Here is a 15,472-nt window from a genome sequence, read left to right on the forward strand (position 1 = left end):
TGGCTAGTAAAAACTAGAATCCTGAAAATATTGGATTAAAGGCTGAATCTATAAAGAACACTTTCTATTATGGAAATTTCCATACATTTCCCAAATTTCCATAAATTGCCATTACTGTGGAAAACAGAAAACAATTTTATACAAAATGTTACCTTTTAACACAAATTTCTCAAATCTTGGAAAGCTACTATTGAGAGAAGCAAGCTAGACTAAAGGAGTAATACATATAATTAAGTTCCTTAATGTAGGTTTTGAAGATTATATGGGTAACGAATAATTTTTAAATTTATCCTCTCTTCAGGCATTTTTTTCGGATAGCATTTCCTAGTTTTAATTGGACTAGTTGTACCAAAACAGAAAAGCTTTTACATGTTGTTGATGATATATTATTATTTCAAATTGGACTACTTTATCACACTGCATTCATAACTGTTCTGGATTTATAGATGGCAGTTATTTTTTTTAATTATTTTTTAATTTATTTATGATAGTCACAGAGAGAGAGAGAGAGAGAGAGAGGCAGAGACACAGGCAGAGGGAGAAGCAGGCTCCATGCACCCGGAGCCCGATGTGGGATTCGATCCGGGGTCTCCAGGATCGCGCCCTGGGCCAAAGGCAGGCGCCAAACCGCTGCGCCACCCAGGGATCCCTATAGATGGCAGTTATAGGGACAGTTTTAAGAGTGAATGCTCCTTTACGTGCCTACTCATGTATATGCACCTACACCTTCAGTCCTTTTTATTTTCCCTTTTCTTTGGATTGCACCTTCTCCTTATCTGTTCCATCATTCCTTTTTCAGTATGTCCACGTAGAAAATAATAAATTACTGTTCTTAGGTCTTTGTAATCTGTAGTACAGTGGAAAGCATACTGAGAGAAGCATGGACTTTTTCTCAGGTGGTCATATAACCACACCGTATTTCTCCACTTGTATAACAACTGTGAACTACCTCATTTCTGTTAAATATGCTTCCTAGAGATCAGGTAAGATTTGCCTGTTTCAGTCTTCAGTGTCTAGACTATCTTGACATAGTCATTCTTTGTTTTTTTTTTGTTTGTTTTTTTTTAAGAGAGAGAGTGGGAGTGGGGAGTGGGAGATGGGGGAGAATCTTAAGCAGGATCCATGCATGCCCATCATGGAGTTGGCCAGATATGGGGCTCCGTGTCATTATCCTGAGATCATGACCCAAGCCACAATCAGGAGTCTGGCATTTAACCTACTGAGCCAACCATGCCCCCCAATACTGACCAACTTTTGAAGAAAATTTGAGCTGTTCTTTCTTGAGAGATTAATCTAGACATGTACCTAATGATATTTTCATAAAAAAACTGTTACATGTATGCTGGTTATGTGGCCAAGATCTAGCTTTGGTAACCTCATTTTGCTTATCTCATTATCTCCTTTTTTTCTCTTTCTACATATAACATTGTCTCATTCTTCTAAGTTAAGATTTCCTAAAATATATATGTATGTGTGTCTCTTTTATTTATATATTTTTGACCTGAAGAGAATTTTATGAGCAGTTGTGACTGAAATGCAGTAAAACTGAAGCAGTCCTCTTAGATTTGGGTTTTCCATAGCACTTGGTTTTACCATAGGAATTGTAAGATAATAAAACATATATTTTATTCTTTAATATAGATGTAGTCTATCCCAAGTAATATTTTGTCACCAAATTAGCTTTTGTAAAAGTAAAATGAGTGGAGTACTAGCATTTAAAATTTCTTTTTTTGTGTGTGTGAAAAGGAGGAGAAATAAGATTATTCAGTTTGCCAGCTCTTGAACTAACTGAACTTGTAAGTATGAGAAATGAGAAAACCTTCCATTTTGGGAAGGTACAGTTGTCTTCATGAAAGTAATTTGCTTAGATTCTAGTGAAAATGGCAAAGTTTGAAAAGATTTTAAAACTCAGGATTGATATATTAAGGTACCAAGGATTGTATTCATGTTTTTTGTGAAGCAGGAAGACTAAAAGGTATTGAATGAGGAATCTGTGATGGGGACTGTTAAAGATGAAGGGAATGGACACTTAATAGCTTTTTAGAGAATGAACAAAAGAAAATCTATTGCCTCGATTATAGCCAACTAGCAAGTAAAATCTTTGCTTTAAAAAAAAAACTCCATAAATAGTTTTAAAATGGTACTAAAGTAAAAATTTTCATTTCTTGCATTTTACTCTTAAGAATATGACAATTAAAAAAATAAAATTACTGGAAAAAATTAAATTTCTATAATTCAAAGACACATAACAATATTTTCAGTCTTTTTTTCATTTTAAGAGCCTTATATTGTATGCCTCAGATGATGTTAAGCTCATATAAAATTGTTGGAGAACTTTGAGGAATTGACTAGTTCTTGGTCATATACATAGTAGGCAGTCGAATATTTGTTATCTGATTTAGAAAACCTAAATTTTGCTGTGTCTTAGCAGTTAGCAGAATGCTCAAAGGTTAGTGGATACCATCACTTAAACTGGTACATTACTGAAAGTAGTTAGGAACTTTAATTGACAAAACAAGCACCCTGGCTTTTCCTAAATTCTTCTACCAACAGCAGTGCCTGCCAGATCAGGAGTTGACACTCCTGATATAAGGCCCCACAGGCCAAATATAACCAGCTGCTTATTTTTGTAAATAAAAGTTTATTGGAACACAGCCATGACTATTAGTTATGTATTGCCTGTGGCTTCAGTGGCAGAGTTGAATAGTTGTGATAGAGACCCTGTGGCCCCTAAAGCCAAAAATATTTACTTTCAGACTGTTGACCCCAGTGCTAAAATGATGATGCCAGAAAATGTATAAAAGTCTTTGTTTTGTTTGAAATTGTATTGAAAGTCCAGAACTTTTTCGTATTGAAAAGTCAAAGTACTGCTCTACATTGAAGAGAGTAGGGCACATGTGTTGGTAACTTTTGGGATCCTTTGATGGGGGGGCAGTTTATTATTTTAGTATGAAATAGAAATTCTAAATTGAGCTTTATCTTAACTAGCAGCTACAGAAATCTTAAAAAGCTGCCAGAAGTTTTAACAATTGAATAAAGGTGACAGACCAGTGTCTTTTAAGAAATTAACAGTTAAATTATATAAGACACTTAAAAGCAGATGTCTAGAACTATTTTCATATTTTATTTTGTTTGTGCCACCATCTCTAGCAACTTATTGTATTTATATTTTGTTGTAAAAAATCAGTTTTTAATTTTTTCCCTAAAACCTGAGTTGAGTTTATGTGGTATATATAGGGAGACTTGGGTTTGAATTCGGTTTTCTCTATTTAATAGTTGTATAAGCAAGTAACTTCTCTGTGCCCTAATTTTCATGCCTCTTAATGGGGATAACAAGACCTATCTCATGGGATTATTGGGTTAATACATGTAAAGCACTTAATACAGTACCTTTCATACTGTAAATGCTTAATATAATTAGTATGGCCTGCTTTTAAGATACTTTATTGAAATTGCTCCAGTCACAAGTTCTCTATTATTGAAAGCAACTATGCTTGGATAAGGGTTAAAAAGATTTTGTGAGAATCTGCCCTGAAACCCCAAGCTCTTTCTGTAGTGGCAATAACTGTCAAGTGATGCTGCTCATATGAGATACGGGAATTGGAATCCGGCCAAGGAGATAACATTTCTCAAGTAATATGCAGATTACCCATATAGTACAATTAATTTTAGTTGCCAAGTAATGAATTAATTGAGGCAAATTTTCTTTTAATTCTTAGAATTTTTCTTTTCGTTGCCTACCTTCAGCTATTTAAATATTTTTCTCCGGGATCCCTGGGTGGCGCAGCGGTTTGGCGCCTGCCTTTGGCCCAGGGCGCGATCCTGGAGACCCAGGATCGAATCTCACGTCGGGCTCCCAGTGCATGGAGCCTGCTTCTCCCTCTGCCTATGTCTCGCCTCTCTCTCTCATTCTGTGTGACTATCATAAATAAATAAAAATTAAAAAAAAATAAATATTTTTCTCCATCAGCTTGAGTTTTTGCAAGTGGAGTATACTTTTTAATATATCAGATTCCTGAATCTCTGCTCTGACCTTACTGAATCAAAACCTCAAAGATAGGCCCTTGGTGAGTCTAAAGCATACTGAAATTTGAGAACCAGATATGGGGAACAAAATTATTTGAAATGCAAACTATTGAATTGTCTGACTTTTTCAATATTTTTGGTAAGAGGTTGGACTCTGCAGGAGATGGAAACTTTTTTTTTTTTTAAATTTACTCATTTATTTATGATAGAGAGAGAGAGAGAGGCAGAGACACAGGAGGAGGGAGAAGCAGGTTCCATGCCGGGAGCCTGACGCGGGACTCGATCCCAGGACTCCAGGATCGCGTCCTGGGCCAAAGGCAGGCGCTAAACCGCTGAGCCACCCAGGGATCCCTGAGATGGAAACTTTTGACAGAGAATAGGTTTCTGTCAGTTTCATAGAATTTGTTGAGATTTGAATAGGGACTTCGGAGCTCATAGTCCTGTTTTTGGATGTCAACTTTGTGACCATTTGTGCTTCTTTCCTGCTATCTTTGTTCTAGGACCCCCTTCTCTCACTTGAATTACTCTTTTAACCTCCAGCCTAAACTGTTCTTATACTGAACTGAACTAGCACTGTTAAGACAGCCTGATGATTCCAACAGAATTTTGGAAAGTAAGGAGAAAACAAATACTTGAAAGAAGGGACAGACATTGTAAAAATACACTTCTGTAAAATGGACTTCTGTTTTGAGAATCCTTTTGAAGAACTTTATTGAACCTTAGATTTCTTTTTTCTGCAGCTCATGAGCTGGCCTGACTTGTCTGGCTAAACTTTGCCTCCAGTTGTAACCTCCTGGCACCTTCTCATTTATTGCTACATCAGGGTCATCCACCTGCTCGTTTTGCTTTATTTCAAGACAGTGCCTACTCCTAGTTTGCTTCAGAAATTTTCAGACTTCATAGATATTTCCAGTTTAGCATCAAGATTCTCCCAAATTCAGTATTTTTTTGTAAATAAGGGAGACTAATACTTCAGAATTTTTTAAAGATTTTATTAGAGAGAGAGAGAGCACACTTGAGCAGGAGGAGGTACAGAGGGAGAAGGAAAAGCAGACTCCCAGCTGAGCATGAGCCCCACAGGGGGTTCATCTCATGATCCTGAGATCATGACTTGAGCTGAAACCAAGAGTCAGAGGCCCAATGACTGAGCCACTGTTACTGTGTATCAGTAACCAAATACTGAAGAATCTTAATGAATACTACTAGATGTACTAATCCTTTACTTTTCTGAAGCATTACATTCACATAATTCCCACAATATGAGTTTTCCTTTTCATTTCCTTTATTGAGCCCTCTGTGTAGGAAAGTATCACAATATAACAATACTTTATTTGCATGTTAATTTGTGTTATTGTTTTCAGAATTCGACATGAGAGGAAGGGCAGACATCTTTCGAGGTGCAACTTCTTGTCCCCATTATTGGGGATGATTGAGAGTTACTCAGTGACAATCACTGTAAAATGTTTGTTTGTAGTAGGTGTTACAGGTATTGTCAGGGAATCCGAATGCCAGAAGGGGCCCTTTCTGTGTCTCCTGACTGTTGAGAGGCCTGTGTTTAAACTACTCTATTCTTATTTTAAGAAGTGTCTAAGAAGGACAGTTTCACAACCTGTCCTGGTAATCTGTTCCAATATTTAATCAGCATTATGGATTGTAATGCATTTCTTCTGTACCACTATCAAGTCGTATTGCACATGAAGTTTCTTTTAAATAATCTTTTAATGCTGATTGACTAAACTTATGGTCCATTTTGACTGTGAGATCTTTCATTCTTCCTGCCTTTGTGTGACTAGACATTGCCCACATTGTTTGTTGGGTGTTTATTCTTTTAATTCATCAGTGAGCTTTATTATGTTTCTTGAGTGTAGTGACTGATCATTTTTAATTTAGAATTCTCTGGAGTTACTGATTGATTCTTCTTGCATGGTTGGCAAATTACATTCAGAGTCTAGCAAAACTATGTCATCCTCTTTTCATTAATAAAATTAGTTCTAAGTTCAGCTTGTAAGTTAGAAATACTTCTCCCATCTCCTTCTTTTTTTCTGTCCCCACCCTCTCTTTACATGTTTATCTCTTCCCTGGGTTCACCCCCTCCATTTTCATGTATTAGAATGAGGAGGCTAATACTTGATTTCAGAGCCTTTGCTGCGTTTGCCAACAGTGGTATTGACTGGGTTGTATTTTTAAGAACCATGGGGACAGCTTTATTTTGGACGAAGAGGATTTGAATGAATAAAGGTGTGAAAAACTACATCATATCTTATAAATCCTTATAAGGTCCCTAGGTCTCTTCCAGAGCATAATGTGATTTGTCAGTTGTCAACCTTTGTGAGCTGCAGGAGTCATTAATCATGAGAGAAAAGTTCCTATTTAAATGTTTGATCGTTTGTCTTCAAAAATGTGATTTTCAACTTTTTTAGAGTCACAAAACTTATAAGCAGTAATGAGTTGGATTCCCATCGGCAGTCCTGACCTGCTGGGGAGTGTTCCTGAGTGAAATACAGACTGACTGGTCTTAGATTGGATGCTGCTTACCGCCCCCCCCCCCCCAAGGGCCTTCAAGTTGTGCATTAGGCTTGAATGTTGATGTGTGAAGGACCTGTAATGAAATATGTTTCTGTGTGGCACATTTCATGTAAAGGTTTAGCCCTTTTTTGTTGTTGTTATGGTGAACAGATTTACTTTACTATTGGCCAAGAATTTGAGTAAAAATTAAAATCAGAACATTTTGCCCAGAGATTTTTTTTTTGTATATTTAATTGAATTGCACAAATCCTATGAATCTTGTGAGTGTGTACATGCCTAACAAACATTATTATGTTGTGTACTGGCTTTAAAATTGGAAGAAAGTGCTATTACTTTAAGATTCTCTTTGGCAACTGCAGTTTTTGTAGAACTAAACATGCAGTCTAGGCTTCCCCCCCCCGCCCCCCCCCCCTCTTTTTTTTCTTTTCTTAGTGGTCAAGTTCTGGGATGTTGTCATTATATTCCCCCACCTTTATTCACTCATTCTTTTTTTTTTTTTTAAGATTTATTTATTTATTTATTTAGTCATGATAGACATAGAAAGATTGAGAGAGAGAGAGAGAGAGAGAGAGGAGAGGCAGAGAACAGGCAGAGGGAGAAGCAGGCTCCATGCTGGGAGCCCGACGCGGGGCTCAATCCTGGGACTCCAGGATTGCGCCCTGGGCCAAAGGCAGGCCCCAAATCGCTGAGCCACCCAGGGAACCCCTATTCACTCATTCTTTATCTTCTTTATCACCCTCTTTTCATCTGGTTCACTCTTAAATATTCTTGCTCAAGCTTTCTTTCATAACCCTTTGCCTAGCAGAGGTAAAGTGGCACAGAGTGGCATAGGTGATAAAATTTTTTGGAGGGGAGGGTTAAGACCTAGATTTCACTTTTAATGTAGAATTTTCTGAGATGGTGATGATAAAGAGAGATAATGTATACATTAGCAATTAACAAAGATCCTTGGGGAGGATTTTTAAATGTATTTTTTCCCCAGCTCTACTCCCTATTTAAATGGTATTGACCACTAAAAGGAGTTAAATGTAGTCCTTTTTAAAATATAATATTTTTGCCTAATTTAATAGAGTTCAGCAGTTATTTTTCTCAAACATATGATACATTCTTTCAGATTTTTTTCTAAAATCTCAAAGAATTCAAGACTCCTTTTATGACTAGTGTATCAGTAACCCAAAATTTTCCCTTTGAAAGTTAAGCTTTACAAGGTTTACCATTTTGAAAGGAAAAAAACCTTGAAGGAGGGGTTATTGTTTGGGGCTGGGTTCAGTCTCTTGAATTTTTAGGGAACTCTGAGAGAAACAAAGAGAAGGAAGATTGTAGTTAAAAATAACATAGGAAATGCTTTACTGGCTCTTAACTCCAGTGAAGAGGTGATGGCCTCTAGAATTACCTATTAAGCCTCGCCTGCAGTTGTAGCTCTCTTTGAGCTTGATGAATGTGAGCATATTTTAAAATTAAGATATTTCAGAAATCATCCTAATTCTGGGTATTGGTGCATAGAGGTTGTTACCTCAAGCATGAAGGAAAATGGAATGCATTTAAATGCTCCTTGAAAGATTTGGTTTAGAATGATCATTTTCTGAAACTTGGAGAATTTTATGAATCTACTTAAAAGCAGTGCTCGTAGGATCCCGGTGGCGCAGCGGTTTAGTGCCTGGAGCGATCCTGGAGACCCAAGATCGAATCCTACGTCAGGCTCCCGGTGCATGGAGCCTGCTTCTCCCTCTGCCTGTGTCTCTGCCTCTCTCTCTCTGTGTGTGACTATCATTAAAAAATAATAATAAATAAATAAATAAATAAATAAATAAATAAATAAATAAATGCAGTGCTCGTTTGTATGAGCAGAAAGCTGTACTACTTCCAGAGGAGCATGGTCCCTGGTTCTCTTAGGTTTATTCTGCAAGTTAATGAACTCTGTATCCTGCCTTTGAGCCTTTTTTTTTTTTTAAGATTTCTTTCTTTCTTTCTTTCTTTCTTTCTTTCTTTCTTTCTTTCTTTCAGGCAGAGAGAGAGAGAGAGAGAGAGAGAGAGAGAGGCAGGCAGAGACACAGGCTGAGGGAGAAGCAGGCTCCATGCTGGGAGCCCGATGCAGGACTTGATCCTGGGACTCCAGGATGGTGCTCTGGGCCAAAGGCAGGCGCCAAACTGCTGAGCCACCCAGGGGTCCCCTGCCTTTGAGCTTTTTAAGGAAATGTTGCATCTTGGGATAGAAATCACTTAGTCACTATTGGTTTTTCAAGGGAGTTCACCAGCCATAAGTTGGATTTATGATATGATTTGGATCAGACTCTTTATTATTTTTAAAAATCTTAGTTGTGGTCACTTTGATTTTGGACAGGTTGTTGGAGGCTTTAGGTGTTTTGTCTTTTCAGTGGAGTTGGCAGTATTGTATGGAAAAAACTACATGTTTGTTTTAACCTTTTTGTTCTTTGAGTCTAAACTTGGCAAACCTTTCTCTTTCTCAGAATTCTCCCTATCCTGATTAGTAGTCTGAATTATTTTATTGCCTTTCTCTTATGTTGAGAGGGCCAGACAGCCATGAACTTTGAGGATAGATTTTTTTTTCCTTGTGAAAATGTGTGCAAATTATGTTGCCTCATGTACTTAAGATTATGTAAAATGTAAAATTATATATATAAAAAAGATTATGTAAAATGTGTTTTTTTAATGTAAAATATGTTTAAAGCAGATGCCAAAATTTTAGTTTTCATGTATCAGACATTGTGGTTGAATTTTTTGAAGACTTTTTAAAAGGCTGGTAATTTGGTTATCAGTTTAGTATTCAAGCTTATTTCCTAAATTATTTTAAAGTGGAAGACTTTTGAATGATCATGGTTCATTTAAAAATATTTTAAGTTACACATATGTATATGTATATATATTTGTTTGTTTGCTTTTTTTGATGACTGGAATAATACATGTTCCCTTTGTAAATTTAAGAAAATACAGAGCAGAGCCAGTAAGAAAATTAAAATAGCTTAGAGTTCATCACATAGAAATAACCACAATTTACATTTTGGTAAATAGTTTTCCATTACTTTTTCTAGATCAAATTGTATTTTATCTTTAGGAAAACCTTCTAAATCAAGGCTTCTAAGCAACGATTGTGTAAAGAGTATTGATTATTTTTTTGACAGCACAAGAGAAATGTAAGAAAAGGAGTTAGAGATTAGCACTGGTTTGGGATCATATTCCTCTTTAATTTTCTCTTTTGAAAAAGCAATTGTAGTTGTTAGTAGACAACTGATTTACTTTGAAGCATATGCATACATTCCCGCACGCCTTTGACTCAGGAGTTTTCTCTGGGCTGCAGGCAATCCAGTCTTTGACTAATCCAGTCTTCGTGGAATCTCTTATCATTCAGAGACTAACTGACTTTTGATGGGCAGCACTTTGAATGATTCCATCAACTAACAAGATTTTACAATAACTGTATTTGTTGACCAAATTAAATTGCTTCTCAGTAGCCTTATTTGTTCATTCTCTGTAATGCTCGCTCTGTCTAAATCTTTTCCCTATAGAAATTCCCGGAGAAAAATAAAACCTTTGTATTTGCCATTTAACAGCAAAATCAAATAATACTCTTGTGCGAAATAAATACAGCAGAATAAATCGTGTTGGTTTGGCATAAATAGCATCACAGCCTCTCATTGAGCCTAACATCAAGAAATGTCTGCATCTCAGACTTACCATCTCTGTGAAAGCCACCGGAATTATTGGTTGCTATTTATTGTTTGCTGAAGTCAAATGCATTGTTTGTCATCTAATAAGAGTCAGTGACATTGTACTGATTGTAGCTGTGTGGTCCCATTGCTCATTAACCCATGTATTTGTATGGGGTTTTCACATCTCTGTGTACTCTTTCATTCTTAAGCTTAATTTCAAGAGAAGCCCAATCAAGAACCAGCTGTCAGAGCTGTAGCTCTCATGTCTATATATTTTTGATTCTGCCAGACTTAATGGTCAGCACATTTTTTCCCCTAGTTTTTCTGAGCTTACCAGAGAAATTGTAATAAACCCAAAAGGAGAAAATGAACCAGTATGTTAAAAAATTTTTCCATTGTTTTTTTTCACAATGAAAATAATGATTCCTATAAAGGAAGCAGTAATATATGATAACATATAAATGATTTTGATTTTCATCAGTATTTTGTTTAAGCAGTTAATAACAAACAGTGGTTGTGATGTAGGAAAGATGTTAGGTTTCAAAGCCAACGGCCAAGAAAAAATCTGAGACATCTTTTATGCAACAGGGTGATTTTATTAAAGCACGAGGACAGGACACGTGGGCAGAAAGCTGTGCTGGGGTCATGAGGAAATGGCCCATTATATACTTTCAAGTTGAGAGGGGGTTGGGGATAGTGTAAGTCTAGGAATTTTAGAAGTAAGGTTTCTACAACCTTGAGGGGGCTAGCTATTATTGGGGAAAGGTCATTTATTAGTCTAATAAAACCTTAATCATGAGCCCTTCAGATGTATATGGGTGAGCCATATGCTTGTGGGATGATTGCTAACATGTATCTTGGGGGGCTTAGAGATAAAGGAAATTTCTAAAGGAATTTTTATATGTTAAAGTGGACTTATGGGATCCTGGAGTGGGAGTAGGGCTAGGATTACCTTTTGCCCTTATTTAGCAAAGTATCAACATTGAGGCTGTTGAATCCCTAGAGGAAGGTCACTCTGCCTGTTTCAAGGACTTGTCATTGGACTCTGAGTAGTAAGGAAATCTAATAATTTTTCTTTTGCCTTTATTTCCCACATCAGTAAACAGATCCCTCATAATTCTCTACAGACATGGTTTCTGTTTTTATAAGTGTTAAAGGACAATTTCCAAACAGGTAAAATCATCATCTCAGGGTAAATATAAAATGAACCCATGACAAAGATTTTATTTAACTCACAAAATTGGTGAGGAAATTAGTACAATGTTATGGCTGGTTCAGAGAGCATTTGAGAAGTTAGGCATATGTGTGTGTGTGTGTGTGTGTGTGTGTGTGTGTGTGTGTGTGATACATATATATGTGATATACACACACACACACACATATAGGCATTTTTAAAAAATATTTTATTTACTTATTCATGAGAGACACAGAGAGAAGGCAGAGACATAGGCAGAAGGAGAAGCAGGCTCCTTGCAGGGAGCCTGATGTGGGACTTGATCCTGGAACTCTGGGATCACGCGCTGAGCCAAAGGCAGATGCTCAACCACTGAGCCACCCAGGCATCTCATATATAGGTATTTTTAACAAAGAAGTAGTTTTGGGTTAGATAGAAGATTGGTTAATGCCCAACAGAGCCAAAATACAGATGTTTAACATTTTTTTTGATGTTTAACATTTTGAATAAAAATCTATAAGTTGACAAATGACTTCATTCAGTCTGTAGCTTTAATCAAGAGTAACCAGTGAGTTGAGTTGCCTTAGGTACTTTTGCTTGGTATGCCTTTGCCCTCCTAGTTTGATGATAAAACGATGTGCCCAGATATTTTCCAGGTTTTGGATACTTTTTATGATAAAAAGAAAAGAAAAAAAATAGAAGGAACATGATATTTGCTTTTACAAACGAGAAAATGAAAGGAAATAGATTAGCAAGAAAGAGAATTGATTGGGCAAGAAATATTTGCTTTGATAGTGTCTGATGTCACTATCAGACACTAAAAAACCAAATATATTTCATGTTAAAGAAGAAACATCTTATCTTTTTTCTAGTCTGTAATGTAGTGTGTCTCTAAAAACCAGTAGAAGAGCTTATATTGTTGAATCATTCATGTTCTAGGACCTATGTTTGTTTCATAGCTGAATAGAATGAATCCGTTAGTAGAGCCATGATCCAGTTAACAATTGAGCAGTTGACTTATTGAGTCATTTTATATTTTGATTCATTTGTGAGATCCAGCGCTGTTGTGAGAAGTAAAAATTGTTTAAAAAATTTTAAAAATGTAGAAAATGGCCATATAATTACACTAATAAACTTTGTATTAACTCTTTGATGTAGAATCTTTGATGCTTAGAAGTGAGAAGGATTTTAGAGGTCATCTCTTTATATGGCTGAGGAACCACCTAAGTCTCAATGAGATTAAGTGACTCATTGGCTAATTCTGGACAGAATGAAAACCAAAATCCATGTATCATACTTTTGATCCAGTGCTTTTGACCATGTGTAATTGTGAAACATTGGCACTTAGAAAACTAAAATTCTTATTTAATGTTTATTGTGTGACTATTATTTTGCTAACTCTGTGCAAGGTATTTAAACTACACAAAAAATAATGTATAGTCTCTACTCTTGAAGGACTTAAACTCTAGCTGAAGAGACTGAATATTTTTGGTTTTTAATTTTTAAAATTCTTAATTAGAGTATGGTCGACACACAGTGTTACATTAGTTTCAGGTGTATAGTTAGTGATTTGAGAAGTTTATACATTATGCTGCATTTACCCCAAGTATAGCTGCCATCTGTCCCCTTACATCACTATTATAATATCATTGACTGTATCCCTCATACTCTACTTTTTGTTCCCATGACCAATTCCATAACTAGAGGCCTGTATCTCCCCTTCCCCTTCAACCATTTTGCCCAATATCCCACCTCGCCTCTTCTCTCAACCATCAGTTTGTTTCTGTATTTATAGGTCTGATTCTGGTCTTCATTTCTTCTTCTTTCTTCTTCTTCTTCTTCTTCTTCTTCTTCTTCTTCTTCTTCTTCTTCTTTAGATTTCTTTAATGAGTGAAAATATATGGTATTTGTCTTTCTCAGTCTGACTTGTCTCATTATCATAATGCCCTCTAAGTCCATCCATGTTGTCTGAAATGACATAGCCTCATTCTTTTTTATGGCTGTGTAATAGTCCATGGTGTGTGTGTGTACATCTTCTTTATGCATTTGTCTTTTGAGGGCCACTTAGGTTGCTTCCATGTCTTGGCTATTGAAATAATGCTGCAATAAAAATAGAAGTGCATATATTTTTTTGAGTTACTGTTTTCATTTTTCCTGGTAAATACACAGTAGTGGGATTATTGGATCACATGGTATTTCTATTTTTAATTTTTAAAGGAATCTCTATATTGTTTTCCACTGTGGCTGTACTAAATATTATTTTTTAAAGAACCCATAACATGGGGAAAGTTATACAAAGTATTAAATGAATGGTTAATTCAATGAGTGGAGTAAGTCTCGAGGAAGTTTAAAAGAGGAAATGGTCAGAGTTGAAGATATTTAAAAGGTAAAAAAACCATGAAAAGTAGCACATGTACATGCCCAGAGGACTAGGGAATTATGATCAGGGAGGCATTTATTTTCTATAAGGGGACAAACTTGGTGTAGCTCCTTGCCCAATTTTGTCATCTCATTTATTCCCAGTAGTATCGTATTGATTCTGCCATCAGTATAATGATTTCACTTGCTGGACTGTTAAGGGTTAATTTATATTGACTTTTGTTTAATTTATTAATATATTTAAAAACTTACTGATACTGTTTGGGAGTGGTGGCTTTACATAATCCTGTCCAGTTATGTGGTGGGCAATACCTTAAATGTGTATTTCCTAAAATAATCACTGAGTAGAATAGGAATTCTAGTATTATGGTGTCTTGTTAAATTTCTTTCTGTTATTTTAGTAGTCTGTGTAATAGCCTGAGAACCTCCAGGTTACTGGTTACTATTTTACAGAAGGGAAACATGAAGATGTTATTTTACTGAAAGTCTTGTGTTCCCTGCAGCCCAATGCAGTCTTTGTTCACCAGAGAGAACGTGGTTCTTGTAGCCTAATACCTACAGTTATGGGTATATGTGTTGTCATTGATGTTCTAGAGTTTATTTCTAATGGTTGACTCAGCCATAGTCTTTCCAGCTCTTTAGTTCCAGCTTCTTCAGCATGTACAGACACACCAAGCCGTTTCTTAGTATTCTCTTCCTTAGGCCCAGGAGTTGGGTCAGAAGTTGTAGCTCTAGCCATTATTGTGTCTGAAAATGCCTCTTGTAAAGCTTTAGCACCGCTAGAAGAATCCTTTCTGTACTAAATCTATGGTCTCATTTTTTTTCATGCCTCAGAATGATAAGTGACATTTTCTTTTTAGTTGCAGGTTAACGTATCTGTTCATATAACTGACAAAATTCAGATTAGGGTGGGTGTTAGGTCTGGCAGGCTCTGGCTCCATTTCTTTGTAATTCTCTTGGCTCTATTCTCTCTGTATCAGCTTTGACCTAAGTAACTTCCTTTTTGATAGCAAAATGGCAGTAATAGTTTCAGGTTTCACATCCACATGTCACATGGTCCAGAAGGAAGGAGAATTAACATTTTGGTTTTATGCGGATTGGAGCAAATCAGGTAATTTATTTATCCCTGAATCAAAGATTGTAGCAAGGGGCTGAAATTATGCTGATTGGTTTAGGCTAACTCAGACCTACCCTTACAGTAGTGGCTGATTAGTTTCATCCAGAACAGAAGAGGTACTACAAAATAAAGTAATTCTTATGGAATAACAATTGTAACTTCAGCTTTCATAGCATTTAGAGCAATGTATTTATTCATTATTCATTAAAAATTATCCTTGAGAGAAGACTTTTGTGAATCGAGAGAGACAGTGGTGGAGGTATTAAAAAAAAGACTTTTGTTTTTTAAATACTAGTATGAAAATTTGTTGAATTATTTATGTTCTAAGCTTATTTGTCAGTATTCCTAATTTTTAAGTTCCAGGGTCAATCTTAATTTTGTAGGGTAGCTGTAACTCATATAAAATGGATAACAACTATTTAAACTGGAGGAGAGATGAAATGGAGTTTAAGACAGATGAGATTTCACTCTTTACTTTCATTTATAGTATTTCATGAAAATATGTTTAAAAGTACAATGTCCGGGGCAGCCCGGGTAGCTCAGTGGTTTAGCGCTGCCTTCAGCTCAGGGTGTGATCCTGGA

General features: G+C 36.1%; 1 protein-coding gene across 2 annotated transcripts in view; it reads left to right on the top strand.

Moving 5' to 3' along the window:
• PRIM2 (DNA primase subunit 2) overlaps positions 1 to 15,472 on the top strand; it is a 302,886-nt gene that overhangs the window by 107,491 nt on the left and 179,923 nt on the right. The window lies entirely within an intron of this gene.

Source organism: Nyctereutes procyonoides, unplaced genomic scaffold, assembly GCF_905146905.1.
Source record: "Nyctereutes procyonoides isolate TBG_1078 unplaced genomic scaffold, NYPRO_anot_genome, whole genome shotgun sequence".
Taxonomy (NCBI): Eukaryota; Metazoa; Chordata; class Mammalia; order Carnivora; family Canidae; genus Nyctereutes; species Nyctereutes procyonoides.